Source organism: Ambystoma mexicanum, chromosome 6p, assembly GCF_040938575.1.
Source record: "Ambystoma mexicanum isolate Mex_15411 chromosome 6p, UKY_AmexF1_1, whole genome shotgun sequence".
Taxonomy (NCBI): domain Eukaryota; kingdom Metazoa; phylum Chordata; class Amphibia; order Caudata; family Ambystomatidae; genus Ambystoma; species Ambystoma mexicanum.
The window spans coordinates 883,747,479-883,766,158 of NC_090935.1; the positions used below are offsets into that span (position 1 = coordinate 883,747,479).

Sequence of the window (18,680 nt, forward strand, 5' to 3'; positions counted from 1 at the left end):
GGTGTTCATCCCGTTTCTGCACCTGTAGTGCAGGTTCTCCATTTTTTTGTGGACCGATCACAGTACGGGCGAGCCTTCAGGATGCTCAAGAGTCTATAGGTCGGTCATATCAGCCAGGCACGAGATGGTGGAAGGTAAGCCTATTGGCGAACACCCTGCAGTGGTACGGATTCTTAGAGGGGGAAAGTTAAGTAAACCTCCTGCACCTAAATACTCAGTCTTATGGGATGTGAAGGAAGTTTTCCGTTTATTTCTTGGTTGGCCAGACAATACTTGGCTGACGATTCGGAGACTATCCGGGAAGTTGGCAATTTTGCTCGGTTTACTAGCCTGTAGGAGTGTGTCTACTGTCTAGCTCTAGCACTTTCACATCAAACATTCCTACCCAGGGGGCGTAGCATTCAGTATTACTAAACATACTAAAAGTGATTCCAAAGTAATCTCATATCCTTATTTCCCAGATAGCCCCATGCTATGTGTAGCACAATTCATCAAAGATTATGAGGGAGCGATGGCTACCGTTAGGCCTCACGGTGACCCAGCTGCTCATAGCATGTAGGAAACCCCATCACGCTGTGGCCTCGTCACGATCACCAGGTGGGTCAGGGAGGTTATGCAATGGGCTGGCAAAGATTGGAGCGTTTTTTGGCACGCATTCGGCTAGGGGCACTATAGCATCCAGGGCGTTTGCGGCAGGAGTATCTTTACAGGACATTATGAGGTCAACTGACTGGTCTGATTCTACTTTTGAAACATTTCATTTTAAACCAGTGTCTGAGATTGCTGCAACAGTGGTAAATAACTTTGAACAAGCATAATGCTCGCCTCCGGTCTTGACATAGAATGAAGATTACCCTGGTTTACAGCTCCGGGGAGCCTTGATTCTATTAAAGATAAAGAGGCCAGCAATAATCCTACCCAGGATACCCTGGGGGGACGTGATGCTTGTTGATACGACATGTTTCATGTACTGCGCAAATGTCAGCGTCTCTCCACCCTGATTGTGTGATTCTCTTCTTGCTTCGTAGGGGATGACCAGAAGATGGCGTGGGGCTGCCATGACCCAGATCATTGGCGTCTACTTTTCGTGCGATGTTCAGCATGGTATACAGTTGCAGTTGTTATCTGAGACATTGTTCGTCTCAGATGGAGATGGACATAGTTGTGTTGAGATCCATCAGTTCATTCCCATGGGCGGGCGAATGTTCACTGCCAACAGAAAGAGGAAGGGACCCAGACAGGATGAGGGTCATAAGAGAGCTGGAGTACTGATGGGTGGAAGTTAAAGGACACAGGACTACAGAAAGCAGGGGACTTGTAGTCCCTTCAACATTTGTTTCGTTTGAAAGAAAGTTTTGAAAAGCTGTGAGGAACAGAATTAAAAGAAAGTAAAGCATAATGCTCGCAACTATGTCTTTAATAGAATCAAGACTCCCCAGAGCTGGAAAACTGGGTAATCTTCATTACAGCACTCTATGCACCTTTGCTGCATGACTGTGCTCCATGAGTCAGTTTGTGCTTTAGCAGTCTCTGTCCTCCAGACGTCTGCCCCCGCCACGCTGTGTCCATGTACAGGTGTTGATGTCTCTGTGTGCATATGCGGAGCACCTACGACGTGCTCAAGTATGTGTGGGTGCACCTGATGCTCTCTAGATGTGCTATGTTCTGTGCCAACACGTTTGGCACTCTGCTGTGTGTGCTGAATGCTAGGAGGAAAGGCAAGCTGCTGGCCAGAAGCTCATTGCATTGCTGGGTACTGTGCAGATATCCTGGGAGTCGTCGAGATATGCTCGATGCTGTGCGGTGTGCGCTTTCTCTGTCCTGTGTCTGTGCATGGATGGTGCATGCTGAATACCAATGAACTCTGATGCCCTTTCCTCCTTCTCCTCCACGTGACTGGACTCAGCAGTGCCAGGCCCAGCCCTGGCAGTCTCAGAAAAGGTGGGGCTGAGCCAGGGCACCCCGGTCTCACAACACAACAGCGGGACACATTATGGGAGATACGTCCGCCATTTTCAAGTCAGGCAATCTGTGACTGGCAAAAGTGCCAGCCAGCCACATGTCACTCAAACTGGAAGTTGCAGTTTCAGAAACACTGTGGCTGGCTGGCACTTCTGCCGGTCACTGTAACTTCCTCTCACAAAGGGTCACGAGAGGACGTTATCGTACCTTTGTTTCCCCCTCCCCAGGTCACAGAGGTGTCTTTGACCCTCGGCAAACCTGGGGGCTCTGCGATCTAATTTGCTCTGCAGAGAAGATTAGATCATGGAGCTGCCAAGTTCGCTGAGGGTCAAAGACGCCTCAGGCTCGGTGGTCTAGTCTGCTCTGCAGCGCACAGATGACCGAGCCCAGGGGGATCGCCCGTGGCACAAGCAGAAATTGCACATGCAGAGGAACAGTGCAAATGTGGAAAGTTTATGCCAAAACATGCATGGTTTGGTCTCTCCTTCTCCCCAATTTATAGGGCTTCATAATCGTACAAGCACACCCCGGCTCCCACAAGGTTCAACCTGTAGCCAAAGAAGTTATTTCACATTCCAGTGACAACACTGTCTGCAGCCTGCTCACGCTTTCAGTAGTGTGCACGGAGAGCCTGCACAGGCTGCAAAGCTGCAGCAACACTGTAAAGCTACAGCAAATGGTTACAGTTGCTGCAGAAAGGACGTACACCACCAGCAGATAAGACATTCTAAAGCAAACATGCAGGGGTGTACCAAGACCGCGCAAATAGACCTTGCTGAGTGTGTGGGAAAGTTAAAAACAACTTGTTTATTAAATTATAGAACACAAAGAAATCCTCTGTTACATAAAAAGGTGTTGGTGTTTTTGAAACAATTTTCAGTCGCTCTAAAGTAAAAATTACAAACTAGATATGCTTAGAGGCTCCGAAGGGTTTTCTTTTAATCCACAATGATTCTGTTAAAAAATTGATTTTGTCGATGGACATGGGCTGGGACTCTTCTGCTCCCAGATACTACTTCTACTCTTGAGGTCGTGGCTGCCATTATGTCCAAACTTGAGTTTGCTTACATTACTTGGGAAGTAGCAAGACCTGCAGGGAAAAGTAACCTTTGCAGAGAAATGCGAAATAAGAAAACTGTATTAGTGACCCCTCCTCCTCCTCATAAAACTGGAACTGCACTCTGCTAAATATGAATTGAGAACACTTTCCAGCCATTTTAAAGTCATTGCCACCATTTTGAAATTGCATCCCTACTGCGACGGCTGTTTTAATGACATCAAGACCTACCTGCAAAGTCTGAACTGGGACAACTATCACATGAATCGCAGAGAAGCCATTCACTGGAAATCCTGTGTAGCTACAACTGATCGGGAAAGGGGTCGAAATGACAGTGGGTGTGGAACAGCGTTCCTACACGGGTGCTATGGTGAAGGGGAAAGGGGAGCGGGGAAGGGGGCGCTGGTTGCCCCGGCAGCTTGGAACATGGGCTCGTACCATACAGTACAGCTGCGTGCCGAGCCTCCGGATTGGCTTGAGCACCCCCTTCAGCGTGCCAATGCCCTTTTATACATGTCCTGATAAAATGGTGGCTGATTTTGCCATAAGGACGCATGTGCCCATCCTAATTCCAAGAGGAGAGCTCAAACGTTAAATCCTTTCTGTCAAAAGACAATTTCAAGACATATTAAGTTGAGTAATATGATAAGTTCATGTTTTGGTAGATCGTATGGCCCCAGTCAGCTGGAAAATAATAATCTTTGGTTAATGTTTGATTGCTTTTCAGGAGCACACCACAGGATTAATGTTTACTAGTCGCTAAAAGGAGGGGTCATGAAAGCACATGAAAATGGGGCTGCGGGGGAGGAGGGTAGGGGCGGCGGGAAAGCAGGTCGAGAAAAGTTTGACCGAACCCATTACGTTTAATAGAATAGCAAGGTCTGTAGGGGGCTCATAGATTTTCCACTTCAATGGAAAACTAGAATTGGTGAAAAATAAGACCCGGAGATGTTCAAACACACTTCCCATCCACAAAGCTGGGAACTCCACTATTAAACCCGCAGCCTTAAGCGGGCATATGCTGGAGATCACGAAAACACGTTCTCCCAGGCCTCATTTCATAAAGCACTGGTTGTACTCGGTTTTGTTCGATTTCATAGGCTCCTCATGGTACCCACTAGCCGGTACAGAGCACGAACCAAATATATACCTTGGCAAGTAAATATATTCATCACCCTAAGTATATGCGGGGTTCGAAACTGAGAACAGCTGGGAGCTATTTAGCTCCTGCTTGTAGCCTAAAAGAGTCTGGTTAGCTTGATACCAACAGCTACCAGAAGCTGATACCAACAGCTACCAGAAGAGTTTTTTTGACTCCCCAGGCCAACTGATGCAGAACACCACAACTATGTGAATTTTGCACGTTTGGGACAATCTATAAATACATATTAGAACCCATCTATAGAACATTTAAAGCATAAGGGGTCATAGCTAATAATCAAAATTACATCTGTGCATCTTATGTGTAAGTCAGATTTATGGAACTAGCTTCTTGTCCTGCCGTGGTGGCTCCTGGTTACTGCCGGATACCCAGGAGCTGCTTTTAGCTCTTGCCTATCGAATCTTTAATTTTGATCGCTGTATATGTGCCAGCACACGAGAGAATTACCCGACAACTGACGCAGTGACTGAAAGAACTAATGGAACACGATATGAAAACATGGATTGGTGTAGTTCTAACTACACAACCATCACAAATCAGCACTGGTAATGGCAACAGTTTTGGCTTCTGTGTAGGCATGGGAAAGGCACTTGCCAGGCACTGCCGCAGTGGTATCAACTGGACATTTGTGGTAGCAGGTGCAAAATGGTGCGAGTACCTGGGCATCTAATAACTGCGCCTGACAAATGCCTAATACTTATACACAAGCCAAAACGGTTGGCTTTGCCATGCTTGTTTTTAACAGGCCTTCAGTGAAGGACATACTTGGCGCTTATAAATCGAGTGGCTGAAGGCAGACCTGGTTAAGACATTTTTATTATACCAGTAGTGTGTTAACAACGCCAATTAAGAAATTCTCAGAAAACCGATTAAAAAAATTTAAACAAATTCAAACTGCCAGGCACTTTGGGTGCAACGTTTGGTGGCAATGCTTCATTAAAGAGCTGAAAGAGTTCCCAAGAGGCGGCGTTTTGGGCGGGGAAGGGCAGGAACCTGAGGGAATGGCCATAGGCAGTCAAATAACAAAACACCAACAAGCTTGGTGTCCCTCCTCATGCCGTGTCTCCCCATCTGTATTCTAATGCAATAGTTTTGGTTTATAGATGGCGCTAGAGCCACTTAAAAGCCCAAAGTAAATATGACGAATGTCACAATTTGGGCAGTGGTAAATAAATCATTCAGGATTGAAAAAGTATAAGCGGCCCTAGAGATAAGGTGTGTATCAGCTACTTTTACTACCTAAAAATAGGCAGATACTCCCGAAAGATAAAACCAGGGAGTAAAAATTCTCCCAACAAAAAGTATGCAACACACACACGCAGAAGCTTGTACCCCTGCTTTCACCCACAAAGCTCCAAAGATATGTTTGGGCTAGTAGTGCATGAAGTAACATAGGAAAAAAACGACTATTCTTACTACCTGATCAGAAGAAGTAAAACCTGTATCTTTCAATGTGCATGACCAGGTGCAAAGAAATAATGGCTACAAAAACATCTCCGTTTTCCAGTTCAAACATATTTCTACTTGCTTATAAAATACTCATCGGAAACTGGACTTAAATTTATACTCCCTACAAAAATCATTTTACTGGTAACTTTAAAAAATAGGGAGCAAAATACTCCCACATCCAAATCTTATCTGGGGTGCCTGGGTGTAAGTAACATCTAAAAGTAAAGATCTGGTGCAAATGTAACTCCTGAGCTAGAGTGCGAGCCTTGTATGCAGACCCAATGCTTTTCCCCTCAATCGAGTCCCACCCAATCTGCACCTCACGGATGACGGCCCACATGGCTGAAATATGCCTGGGATTGCTCGCGCTAGCTGCAGCTTTTCTGGTGTGATCAGCCATGATTGCATATGTGTCCCCCTACTGTAGGCTCATAACCAAAGCATGGAAGGCTGCCCAGGGCAATTACCAGTTCTTATGAATATTTCAAAGCTTTTCTATCCATCTTCATTCTTTGACACAAACCACCACTTAATAACTGTGGCTCTATGAGAGGAGGCTGCGTATTCGTTTACAGAAATAGTCACGTACTTTGCTGCCCTTTTCCAAAAGGAAAGTAAGCACCTCTACTTTCAGAAGTAGAAAGAAAAACAGTCTATAGTTGGGTCCCTTCTGCAGATATTCGCAGCAAGGGCAGTGGTGGTTTTCTGTGCAAGTCACTACTGTAGGAGGGCGAGGGAGGTGGGCGTGAACACAGTACAGGCAAAGATAATCGTGAAACACGGAAGTGACAGTTTTAATGGCCACACTTGAGTTGGAGGTCAAACAAAAACAAAAGAAAATCGTCTTGCATGAACCAAGGAAACCGTGAACAATTGACATCTCAGGCTGCAGCGAGCTCCAAGCCCTAGGGCTCATCTTTAGAGGGGTCAGGAGATCAGAAGGCTCAGAGGACAAAGTACAATGTCCCAAGTTCTGAAATGAAGTCTATTTTAAGTTATAAATCCTGAATGACCATCTGAACGCAAAACCTCACAAGTGGTCAGTGCAGATGTCGCGAAATATTGGAGGTGGTCAACCAACTCTCACTTCAGACTTCACGAATGCAAGTGCGGGTTATTCTTCTCAGTGGCATCCACTTTTGAGTCCAGATGAACACAACATTGATTCAAGCATCAAGGTCCAGAGAAAAGAAAAGCCAGAGTAGATTCAGGAGTAATACACCCAAGCGTGTACTCAGGCCTTCAGTACTAAGAGGCCCAGGACCACTCACCTTAGTTGTAGCCTCATGTTGCACTTCACCAAAGATTGGCCTTTGCGGCCTGGATGCAAAATGTTCAAATGTATCAGATTCACGTAGGACACTGGTCTGGTCAGGTTTATCAGGCTCCTGTATACTTGCAGATCTTCTCAGTTTTGATGCAAAGTGTTCATATCTCTTTCAATCGGCTTCACAGGGGCGTTTGCCCGTTCGGGTTGCTCAGGTTCCCATAATCTTGTAGGCTCTCCGAGCCTTAGTACATATCTTGTTCTGATTCACACAGGGCACCTGCCCTCTCAGGTTTGTCAGGTAACCAAAACCGTGTAGGCTTCCCCAGCCTTGCTTCACAGTATCTGTACTTCTCAGTGGTCGTCTCCCTGTGGCAGTTCGCTTCCCTGCTGCTGCCATCCCCAGCTGCTAACGTCCTTTGGCCATGGAGTTCAGGGATTCAGACTTTCCCCAGTGATCTGGTCTCTGTGTAGGTTGCTAGGCCCCAGGCCTACCACAGCTTTCTATTGGTCACACCACCAGAGGAAACTGGCGTTTCTGCATCTCTGCTTCTCCCTCCGACCCTGGACTCTTGGCCATATGGGATGTCAGCCTTCCAGCATTCGGCTAGCGTTAGGCTTGCTTCCCACGCCACCACGGCCTAGCACGACTCCGTCCTTCAAGACGTGTTCCCTACAGAGGTTCGCCTTTGCGTAGGTTTCAGTGTCCTCCATGCATAGGAGATTTCCCCCCCATTCATAGTTTCTCTTCTGCTCATGTAAGTCATCACATTCAAAAGGGGTCTGTCCTTTTTCCTCGACTGCAACGCTCAGATGAGATGCAGCATTACCTGGATCCAGAGAGTTGGAAGAAATGTGACTATTCGGTGAATCCAAAATAGTATCGCAAATAAAAGGGGTGTGCTGCCGTTATGTTCTTTGAATGTAGAATTAGGGCGAGATCCAGAGGCAAAGAGATAGGAGTAATGTCACTGGTGGAGTCAAAACAGAAGTAACAGTCTTTCCAATTCTCATGTAGGCAGACAATGTATTCCAGACTGGGAGTTCCTTATCTTGCCGAGTGGGCTCACCTGCCTAGCTTCAAAGGGGGAGAAGGGACGAACACCCTGGATTAGTCACCTTATTTTGTGAGCAACATTGCAGGAAACTCTCCTCTCTGGGGTGATTTTCTAGAATTAATCTTCTGAGAGACAAATGCTTCTTTGTCCTGTGCACTTTCTTTGACTGTGAAAGACCAAGTGAATGATATGTGCACATTTCACTTTAACACGCTGCACTTGCCACTGCATATGTTCAGTCCCCTCACTTGTTTTAGGACTTGTGCACTGCAGGGTGTACTTCTGTTTTTATATGGAGGAGCACAGGGGAGTTGGAACACGGCAAAATGGGGACAGGTCCTAGGGCAACAGCATTAGGGAATTTGTTTAAAGTGGCAATGGTATATAGTGTATGAAAAGCCTCATGAGAGATTTAAAGTGGCAGTAATGGCACACATCGGCACCAATGTCATGAGAAAAGGTATTGGGGGGCTGTGGGGGATTGAGAACAATCCCCCCCCCAAACAAACACCCGCCACCCCGGTGGGATCCCACAGCAAATAACTTCCATTTCCAGCACTGCAGTATATCTTCACCATAGTCTCTACTAACCCACCTACCACTACTCCACACCTCCCTCAGGATTTAAGGCACTTAGTTAATCAGAAGGCCTAAGACATTCATAAAGGGGCATCGTTCCAGCCAGGGGGTGCTCGGACGTTCTGGCTGCGGGGAAAGGGGCTGTATTTGCCAATGACAATTCTTTGGAGCGCACTTCTCATGTGACCATTTGCACGAACAAACTTTTCATATGAGTAAATCCAGGAAACTTAAACCTCTTGGTTTTAGCATGCATGCAAGTTTAAGAAATAAAGCAGACTTTTTGCAGATTAACAGCAGACAACCTGTGGCTACCTTCTCAGAAGGATCTCGGGGTGCGTTTGTGAAAGAGTGTCTGCTAGGTGCAATGCTGGCATATACACAGATGCAGCATGGAAGACTCAACACTATGACAACACTGCCACATTTACATTGCAAAAGTGTTGCCTAAGGAATGGTGGAAGTGGGGTGTGCAATACTCAATCGACACAGTCTGCCCCCCCTGCTCAGAAAACAAGCCGAAAGCCTAGGAGGAAACTACAGCTGTCTGCGTGAAAACAAATCTTTTTTTATTAAAAGGGTCTAAAACACAAAAAAAGTGTGATTTGCGATGGGGATGCCAGGAGGAAAGCAGGGACTAGTTAAGGATATGGGTACAACTACTGTGAGTAAGGTAAAAGGCAGAGAGAGTGTGTGAGAGAGTGTGAGAGTGTGAGTGTGTGTCCGTGTCCGTGTCCCATCGGCATTCCTGCCCAACATCAAATGACTCCAAATCAAGGGGGGGGAGGGACAAAGAAATATATACTATTATCCAGGTTACGGACTACTTCTGGGGTCTAAAACCCATGGCTATCCAGATACAGTTATCCCCAACCAAAGAAATCAGGATTGAACCCCAAAGATGCAAACAATCTAAGGCTGATTACCAACTGCAACTTCCTGCTGAAAATACTGTATACAACAGCTACAGGACAATCTCAAACAATTGGAGAGACCTCGGACATCCTACACCCCAGACAATCCGGCTTCAGACCATCTCATAGCACAGAAACAGCTCTCGTAGATCTCCAGACCCACATGCTAGAAATTATGGATGAAGGAAAAATGGGCTATTGGTTCCATTAGAATTGTTCGGCAGCATTCGACCTCCGACCACGAATGCCTCCTCCACACCCTGAGAGAAATAGGGCTGTGTGGCCAGGACACTATCAATTGGGTAGTCTTTTATGTCACACCAGATGTCTGGAATCTGTTGGGGAGAATACGTTTCTCCGCCAGGCTCCATCGACAGTGGTGTACCCCAAGGGGTGTGCATGTCGCCATTGTTCTTCAACGTTAACATCAGACACCTATGTAGCCTCCTGGAGAGGGGGGCGTTTCTCTCCAGCTACGCGGTTGACACCCAGCTAGTTCTGGAACTCTCAGGAGACTATGATCTAGAAGTAAAAAACCTTGTGCACACATATGCAATGATCAAACCCTGGATGAATTTGAATTGGCTGTGTCTTAATGGAAGCAAAACAGAGCGGATGATATTTGGGTCATCCAAGGGCCAAAATGGACTCTAGGTACCAGTCTCTGTCAATCCACGACTGTAGTAACCCAACATCTGAGAAAGTCAAAACTCTAGGCATCCACATGGAATTGTCACTTAGTGCCGAGACTCATACCAATCAGGTCTCCAGAAATTGTAATTATTACCTTTGCCTGTTGAAGAACATTCAACCCTTTCTTTCAGAGACCAACTGTGCATTTGGAGCAAGGGACATCATGATGTCATGGCTCGACTACTGTGATGCCTTGCTGATTGGAGCCAACAAGAAAGGTCTGCAAAAGCTACAAATCGTACAGAACGATGCAGTATGCATCATAAAGGGGAAAACAAGGAGAGAACATTTCTCTAGCAGCAGACGAGAACCGCATTGGCTGCCGGTCTTTGCCAACATTCAATTCAAGGCTGCAGTGCTTGTTCACAGGTGCCTTCAAGGAACTGCGCCAGAATATCTTAGAACCATGGTGTCCCACTATGAGCCTGTAAAAATGATTCCTTCATCGAAACTGGCCTGAGTTTCAAAACGGGCCAATGGCTTACGGAAGTCCTTTCCAGTTGTTCGGCCAAGCTCTGCAACTCACTACCTTTGAACTTGACAGGGGAAAAAAAAAATAAAAGGATAAAAGATTTTAATCTTCCCCCGTCAGCTAAAAACGGCACTCTTTAGCTAACTCTTCCCAGTCGGCTAAAAACGTCACTCTTTAGCCAACTTCCCTGGGTTATCCCCCTTGCACTCGCGATTCTCCTTGTCCTGTCTACTTTGTTTGTACCTTCTGTGTGTCGTAGGTTATCGCCCTGGTGCCTGCAGGCTTTGGTGCTGTAGAAATAAACAAATAAATAAATCGATACAACTCATGATTTCTTGACATTGACTGTGCTGCATAGGGATGATGGTGGTTGTAGTCCAAAACATCTGGTGAGCCCAAGGTTGCCGACCCTGGTCTAATTACATGTGTCCATTTCACACCACAGATATTTTTATTTCATGCTTGAAAAGGGTTTACGCCACAGCCTAAACAGCGGCTCAAGACTAATTCTCAAGCAGGGTGTCTATGCTCTTTGCTGTACCAAATTTAACTAAGATTAGCAAATGCATCAATTCGGAGCCAGAATGTGTGAGTAAAATGGCACGAGTGATGAAGTGGGTTGGCATATTTTAAATATGTTAAAAGCTATTGATTTTGGAATCCATTTTTTAGAGCCTGCAATGCCAGTTCGAGCACTCATCAGAGCCTGCTGGCACCGTGGTCCTCGAGTTACTAATTTCAAATCCAGGCACAATATCGTCCTTCCTTGTTTCATCCGGGAATCTCACCTGGTGGCTCGTCCTTGTGTTGTGTGACTTTCCTTCAAGTGAAACAAAACATTAGAAGGTGGCATACTAACATGGATACACTACGAGCATACAGGAGGTATATTACAAACACAGACAGGCGGGAACACAATAATAGCATATCGGGGGATAGCACACCCACACACAGGATCGTAAACTATGACATGGACACACTAATAGCATATGGCGGGACACAATCACACAAATATCAAACCCACACGCAGGATGGCAACCTAACGAACACACTAAGAGCATATTGGAGAGGAGGCAGCACACAGACAGGATGTAAACTAACAACAAACACACTAAGAGCATAATGGGGGGTGGAGGGGAGCTGTACACGTGAGGCCGTTGCCTTCCACCACTAGCCTACCACAGCCGGTCTTTTATTTCCACGAGTTGGTGAGCCATGCCCATTTTCACATCAGTCTCTGTCCTTGGTAGCGCTGCTCTGTGATGCTTAGGTGGAGGACTTTTATGAATCTTTTCATCATAGAATGATACATAACGCCCAGAGCAGATGAACCACCTCTGCGCTCAGCATTTGGAACCAGAGGGAACGCCGGCACTGCAGGTAGATGCTGATTGAGTTACCATAGCACTTCTATACCACGTGTCTCGGCGGTTTATAGTCAAAGTTTCGAATACAAGCAAGGCATATGAAGTATTGGTTATTTATTGTAATATGTCATTTGTATAGCACCTTTTCCCATTGATATGGCCTCAAATCACTGTAGATTAACGCCCTCAGAGGACCAAAGTCCAAGGTATGGGAAATTACTCACAGGAGTTTAGAATGCATGTGTGCATTTAGCCAACAAGAAGGTAGGTAGGGGTGGCCAAGTCCCCGTTAGCTACCCATGTGGAGCGGGCATGTGGATGGGAGCTGAAAGCTATGCAAGTGCAGCAGACTCCATATGTGTCCAGATAGACCACATTTTTATCGTGGGCGATAGCTGCATTCTTATGGCAGAGGTGTTGTGCGATGTGTATTAAAGTAGTGTATGATAGGAGATACGTGCGGGTGAGTGGCCGTACCTTTGGCTATCTTCCATAAGCATAGAGTGTGATACCCTCGAGTCCTGGCTGGTTTTGTAGAAGTGGTGTGGACTCACCCGAAGTGTGGCATGGGTACGTCAGGATACGGGGGGGGGAGCCAGGTCTTGAGGACCCTCTGGAAGGGGAGGTGCTCCTATATGCGGCGGATGCAAAGGGGAATGATGTTCCAGATTGAGAGGGCTTGTACGGTGAAGGATGATCCCCATATTCCTTGTCGATTTGGAGGGAGCGGATCACAAGGAGGAGGAGTGTGGTGCCTGATCGCAGATTTCTATTAGGTTAGTAACAAGGGAGTTTCTGTTGAAGGTATTCTGTGCCCGTTTAGTTTATTTACTTGAATAGCGCACCAAACCCAGAGGTATCTAGGGCGCTTTTGCTTACATATACAACAGTTGTTACATAAAGGTACAGTTATTACATGAACACACAATAGTCTGATACAGTGTCATTGAGATACAGTAATGCAGTGTGGATGATTACATAGTGTTACAAATTAAATTGACTTGTAAAGTACTATACAAATTGTATGCAGGATTGGCTAAAGGTATGGAGGTAGGGGCAACAAGGGGGGATGTCTAGTGTTACAAATCTGGACGCGATTCCTTTGTACGTAGTGAGCATTGTTACATAGTGTACACATTGTGTAGAATGAGATATGGCAATATATCCTTGATTCAGTTGGGAGAAGAGCCAAGATTGTACCTTATTTTTGAAGGATCAGAAGGAAGGCTCGACCCTTAAAGCAGGGGGCAGAGAGTTCCAGGTTTTGGCTGCCAGCACTGGGAAGCTAGACTCGCCGGCTCTCGGAAATTTGAATTTTGGGATGTTAAGGCAATGACGGTAGTTAGCTCTGGTGGATCAAGCAGAAATCTTTCTAGAGAATTTAGCTATCAAGTATTTCGGGGCTGAGTTTGAGAGACAGTTGCGAGTGATAATCAAGGTTCTGAATGTGATCCTGTCTTGTATTGGAAGCCAGTTAGTTTTGCGTCTTGCTTGAGAGATGTGGTTGGAGTGGGGAATATTTAGAGCTGACCTGAAGGCATTGTTTTGCAACACTTGTAACTTGTTTAGGTTTCGATTGCTGGTGCCTAAGTAAAGAGTATTGCAATAGTCCAATTTTGAGAGTATAAGTGCTCCTGCAGGCGTAATACAGCTGATGGTGGACAGGAAGGGTATGCATGGGTTTATTCATTTGAAGTATAGGAAGTTGCTGACGCGGTTGCGTTGACTTGTTTGGTCAGGGATAGGGACGCCAAGTGTTTTGACATCCTTTGATACTTTGAAATTATTCCCATCAATGTTGAATGAAGTGAAATGGGGATCTAGCTTGTTGAGGCATTGCCTGGAGCCGATAACTTGTCACTGAGACAAAGACTGTCATGTGGAGGGCACGGTGGGTGATATGCATGGCTTTGAAATTGGCCTGTCACCCGACAGGGAGCCAGTAGAGGACACAAAGGGCAGGGTGTGATGTGCTCTCTGGAGCCAATGGCCAGGAGGAGTATAGCTGCAGAGTTTTGGACGCGTTGGAGCTTTCTGAGTTGCTATGCAGGGGCGCACAGGTAAAGGGAGTTAGCATAGTCTAACTGGGAGAGGAGGATAGCCACAATTGCAATGACTGAGGGAAGGAGAGGTGCCGAAGCTGCGCCTGAGAATGCAGAGAGAAAGATTAAGACAGAGTTAATGTGGTGTGCAAATGTCAGATCAGCGTCCATGGTGCATCTCAGGTACTTTACTGTGTTGGATGAGGCGAAGGAGAGCCTAGGGAAGATCACCATGGGGTGGGTTGAGGGAAGAGAGCTGTCTTCCCTCAGATCATGATTTCAGTTTTTCCGGGGTTGAGGAGGAGGTGGTTTCATCCACTGGTTTCTGTGAGACAAGAGGCGAAGACTGGGTGGGGGATGGAAGAAAGTTTAGGGATCTTGAAGATGATCCGAGTGTCGTCTGCTTAGTTGTAGCAGGTCAGGTCATGTGAGCGAATGTGTGTGTTGATGCATACTTGAAGTATGGATAGATGGGGAAGAAGGCTTTGTATATTCAGAGATTTATGAAATGTGACTGAATGTGCCTTCAGTAAATTAGTTGAATTTGTTAGTGGCTCAGTCAAATGCATTATGCATTTAAAATGATGGTTTACATTAAATGGCACAAAATACCCCAGTCGATGTCCCACTATCAGAGTGATTGATGGGGGTGATGTAGTTGTATGGGGCCTCAGAAGAGTTGGAAAGAGCAGGTGTATTACTGCAAGATGTGGAGTAAACAACCATTTACAGGGCACAATCAGGCGACAATTCAACCAAAACTACAGTGGGCATTGCAATATATTCAAGTGAAGCATGCATTGGAAAAGCAAGCCGTTCTGGCTTCTGTGTAGCCATGGGATGGGCGTTTGCCAAGCACTACCTTTCCATAATACTGCAACAGCTTGGAAATGGTGCAAGTGGCTAGACACAGCATAGGAGTTCAAATATGTAATGTTAATACAAAGACTCAAAAGAAAAAACTGCTGGCTTTGGCAATGCTTGTTTTAACTGGACTTCAGTTGCGAGGACACACATACTGCTTATAAATTAAGCGGCTGAAGGCACATTTGGTGAATTCTTTTTGTTACACAGGTAACGCATTTACAGGTGCAATTAAGCCATGAACTCTCAAAAAAGTTGCTTAGAAATAACACAGGCAACCAATATACAGCTCACAGTTTGATGCTACTGCTTCATGGAGCTCGCTCAATGAGATCCCAGGGGGTGCGTTTTTTGACAGGGAGGGGGGATATTGGGTGGGAATGACCAAAATGACTGGCATGCCCATGGGGTGAATTACTTAATACCCACAGGCTCTGAGTCACTCCTCACATCGCATCTCTCGCCTGTATTCACTTCCCATGACAATAGTTTTGGCTTATAGGCAGCACGTAAGCACCACCCGATAGCCACTCTAGCTATAGACCTGCCCAGTCTGCTAACGGAGGTTTAAGATTTTTCTTCAACGCCCACTCCTGGGCGCAGCCTAGTGAACAGGCGCATGGTGAGTGAGGGAATGAACGGACGTTAACCACTTAGTAATTTACCTCATGGCATGTTTTGCTAACTCTGAATCGTGCTGCATTGCGCGGTATATTCACTGGCCGTGCTGAAATGGACACAGTATTCTAGCAGGGACGTGCTCACGCGGGGAAGCAGCATCCACAGTGCTTTGCAGAGTGACCTCACGGGGCCTCAGATAAATGCTAAACGCTATGTGTACGGCAGGGCATGCGCGGGGCAGTCTCTGCCCATCATGATTATCCGGGTGTCACTTCTGCCCCCTTTTCGGCATAGCCAGCGAACACGAGAAGGGACATTAAACATATAGATATTGGCCCACTCCCAGCGCCCGGCCATAAAACCCCATCCACTCCGCCCAAAAGGCCGCGCGCCTCGAAGCGCCCCTTCCCTTTTGATGAATGGAGGAAATGTGTGCGCTTTGACATAAATGCATAGAGTACCCTATTTCAACAAAACCCCTTCAGAGTCCTTTTCTTGTCGTTGGGGGAGCAGTGGGGGGGGGGGGGGTCACCTACATGTGTAAAACATTAGTGAGCCGGCTCAGCGCCAAATGCAAATAACTCGTTGGTATCTGCGGGTTATATAATTTTAGCATAATTTCGGGTACAACCCGTTGTTAATACCAGACTACTCTTAAAACTCTTTAATCATATTAACATGTTTTGTAATGCACATACAAAACGCCCAGGACTACTCACCACCCTGATGTGCTCGTAACATCCGTGGAACTTCATACTCGCCAGAAGTACTGGAAGAACGTGCGCCCTGCAAGAGAAGATCGAGAACAGATCACCTGGGGGGGGGATTGGAGGGGGCAGACGCGCGATGGAACGGGGGTGAGGTCACGTGCATGGCTGCAGCCGCAGAGGCGGCGCGCAGGTGCTGCAGGACACAGGGATGCCGGCTGCTACCTGTCTGTGCAGCGCCAAGAATAGCTCTGAAGTCATCCCTGCCCAGGGCTTCACCCGCCGCATCAGGCAGGGGGAGGGACCCAAAATAGCAGCCTTCCCAGACCCAGACGGCTCCAGCCAGAGGCGCACTCCACGCCAGAGCCAACTGCAGCCCGCGCGTCCACGCGCGCCAGAGAAGCCGGCAGAACAAAGGAACCCCCCACCTCCCCCTCCCCCCCGACTGCAAAGCCCGGGCTGCGTTACATAAGCTCGCCTCCAAAATGCCCCGCTGCCCCCCGAGCACAGCAACACCCCCGGCATGACAGCAGCAGAAAGGGGCGCGGGGTGGGCAAACGAGTGCAAGCAAACAGCCGCAAAAGAGATGCGATACAAAATGGAGGATTTCCATGTCCTCTTTCACCGACAAGTTGCAATGAAACACGGATCTTATTTTCACATGAAAGCAATTGCATTGTGTAATTTCTGCGCGAGCGAATGTTATATATTCACAGAGAAGCATTCATCCTTCCACAGTCTGTCTGACCACTCGCGATTAGCCCTGTGTCATTCCCCATGCTAGAGAGCAAATGCCATATACGCATATCCAATACAATGCAATGCAATAGTATGGCATTTCGTATACATACAGAGCAACAAAGCGTATACCTCCAAATTCTGGAAGAGGGCAGCAGCTGGTGTCCTCAGCTACCCTGCCAGAGCCACTGACGGGTTGAGGAATCACCGCACTGGGGAGGAGGAGGCAGGGTGATTCCAGTGCACAGAGAACGAGCCTGGCTCTGCTTAGTTAGTCCCCGCATCACCCCTGCACACAAGCAAGAAAATCCCCGGGGCGTCTGGCTGCGCCGTCAAGGTGATCGCTGCTCTGCTCAGTCCGGCAGCATTGCTGCAACCGGCAAAGCCGGGCTCCAGTGGCCATCATACTCACGGCTAAGGGGTTCCGCTCTCATGACCTCTCCGTTCAGCAGGGGGGACGCAGCCGGACGCAAGCCCCTGCGCACACTGCCTGCCCCGCGCGCGCGCGGCGGAACAATGGGCTAAGTCCTGCCTGCTGCCGGCCGCTGCAGAGCCAGTCCAGACTGCTTACTTTGCACTCCACCACGGCAGCTCGGAGCCCCCTCCCCGAGTCTGGGAGGCTGGCCAATCAGGAGCCCCGCCGAGCCTGCAGGTCCCCGCCCCTTCGCCCGCGTCCTCGGCTGCACCCGGCATTTCCTAATTTAGCTCGGAGTTGGGCTGCGTCCCCCATTATCCCCCGCCCCCCCCTCCTGCGGGAACACACGGTACTAAAGGCACAGTGGTGGTGCTCCAAAACACGAGAACAAGAAAGAGCGGATCTGGCCGGGGTGGGGGCGGCCCGTGCTGGATGTCTGCCAGCGGCGGGGCAACACCGGGACACTGGGCCGTCGTAACGGCCCGGCAGTAAAGGTCGTCTGAGACCAGCGGGCACGCGCGCCAGGCTCTCTCCTTTTTTGTGCATGTTTGTTGGAAAGAAAGTGCGGCTCGCGTACCCGTGTGCACTGCCTCTGTCGGCTGCCAAACCGTTGCTGCATGTTCTTCTAGACAATACATGCTTATTATACACAGCAGCTAAACATTCTATCCTAAATGAAGTCTTTTGTCACTATGAGGCACCTCTGGCAAAAGACTCGAGTCGCACCAGTAATTAGCAACATTGCACGCGACCGTTAATTCACCTTGAACGTGCGCTTTACAATTCTGATACACTTAGTTCTCGTGCCTGACTAGGTCTGTGATGTCCATCTGTGCATGCTGATAGTTGGGAACCCCCATTATGCGTATTTGGGCAGAGGGGGAGAGCTATAGGGATGTCAAATCAACAAAATGCCAGGGGTATCCAAAGTGACAGTATGCACGCAATGACCCACAGGACGTCATCACATGACTTTTCATCTCGGTGACAGCACACTAAGTGATGGAACAGGACGATTGGCCCTGATTATGTTGCAGGAAGTAAAATCTAATCTACCTAATAATAGAAGGTCAGCTGTGTGTTTGTCCAATGCAGCCATATTGCCTGGGAGCTGTTGCCTTAGGTTATATAGGTTATATAGAGACAAGGCCAATTCGCATAGCTTTGCCTGTTGTCACCACTAGAGGGAGATGTTGGCTTAGGATATAAAGTGGTCCTACTACTGTGTCAATGAAAACCTGCACTTTGGCTCTAGTACAAAGGCTGTACACTAGTCACAAATACAAAACACACTCCAATAAGTGTAAAAGTAA

General features: G+C 47.5%; 1 long non-coding RNA gene across 1 annotated transcript in view; it reads right to left on the reverse strand.

The window, feature by feature from the left end:
• The window catches only part of LOC138510069 (uncharacterized), a 73,438-nt gene extending 55,570 nt beyond the window's left edge, over positions 1-17,868 (reverse strand). The window contains exons 1-2 of the long non-coding RNA XR_011280309.1: positions 17,365-17,868; positions 16,227-16,293 (exon numbers count right to left, since the gene is read on the reverse strand). This is a non-coding gene — a long non-coding RNA (uncharacterized lncRNA). The remainder of the gene's footprint in view (positions 1-16,226; positions 16,294-17,364) is intronic.
• Positions 17,869-18,680: the final 812 nt, after the last annotated feature.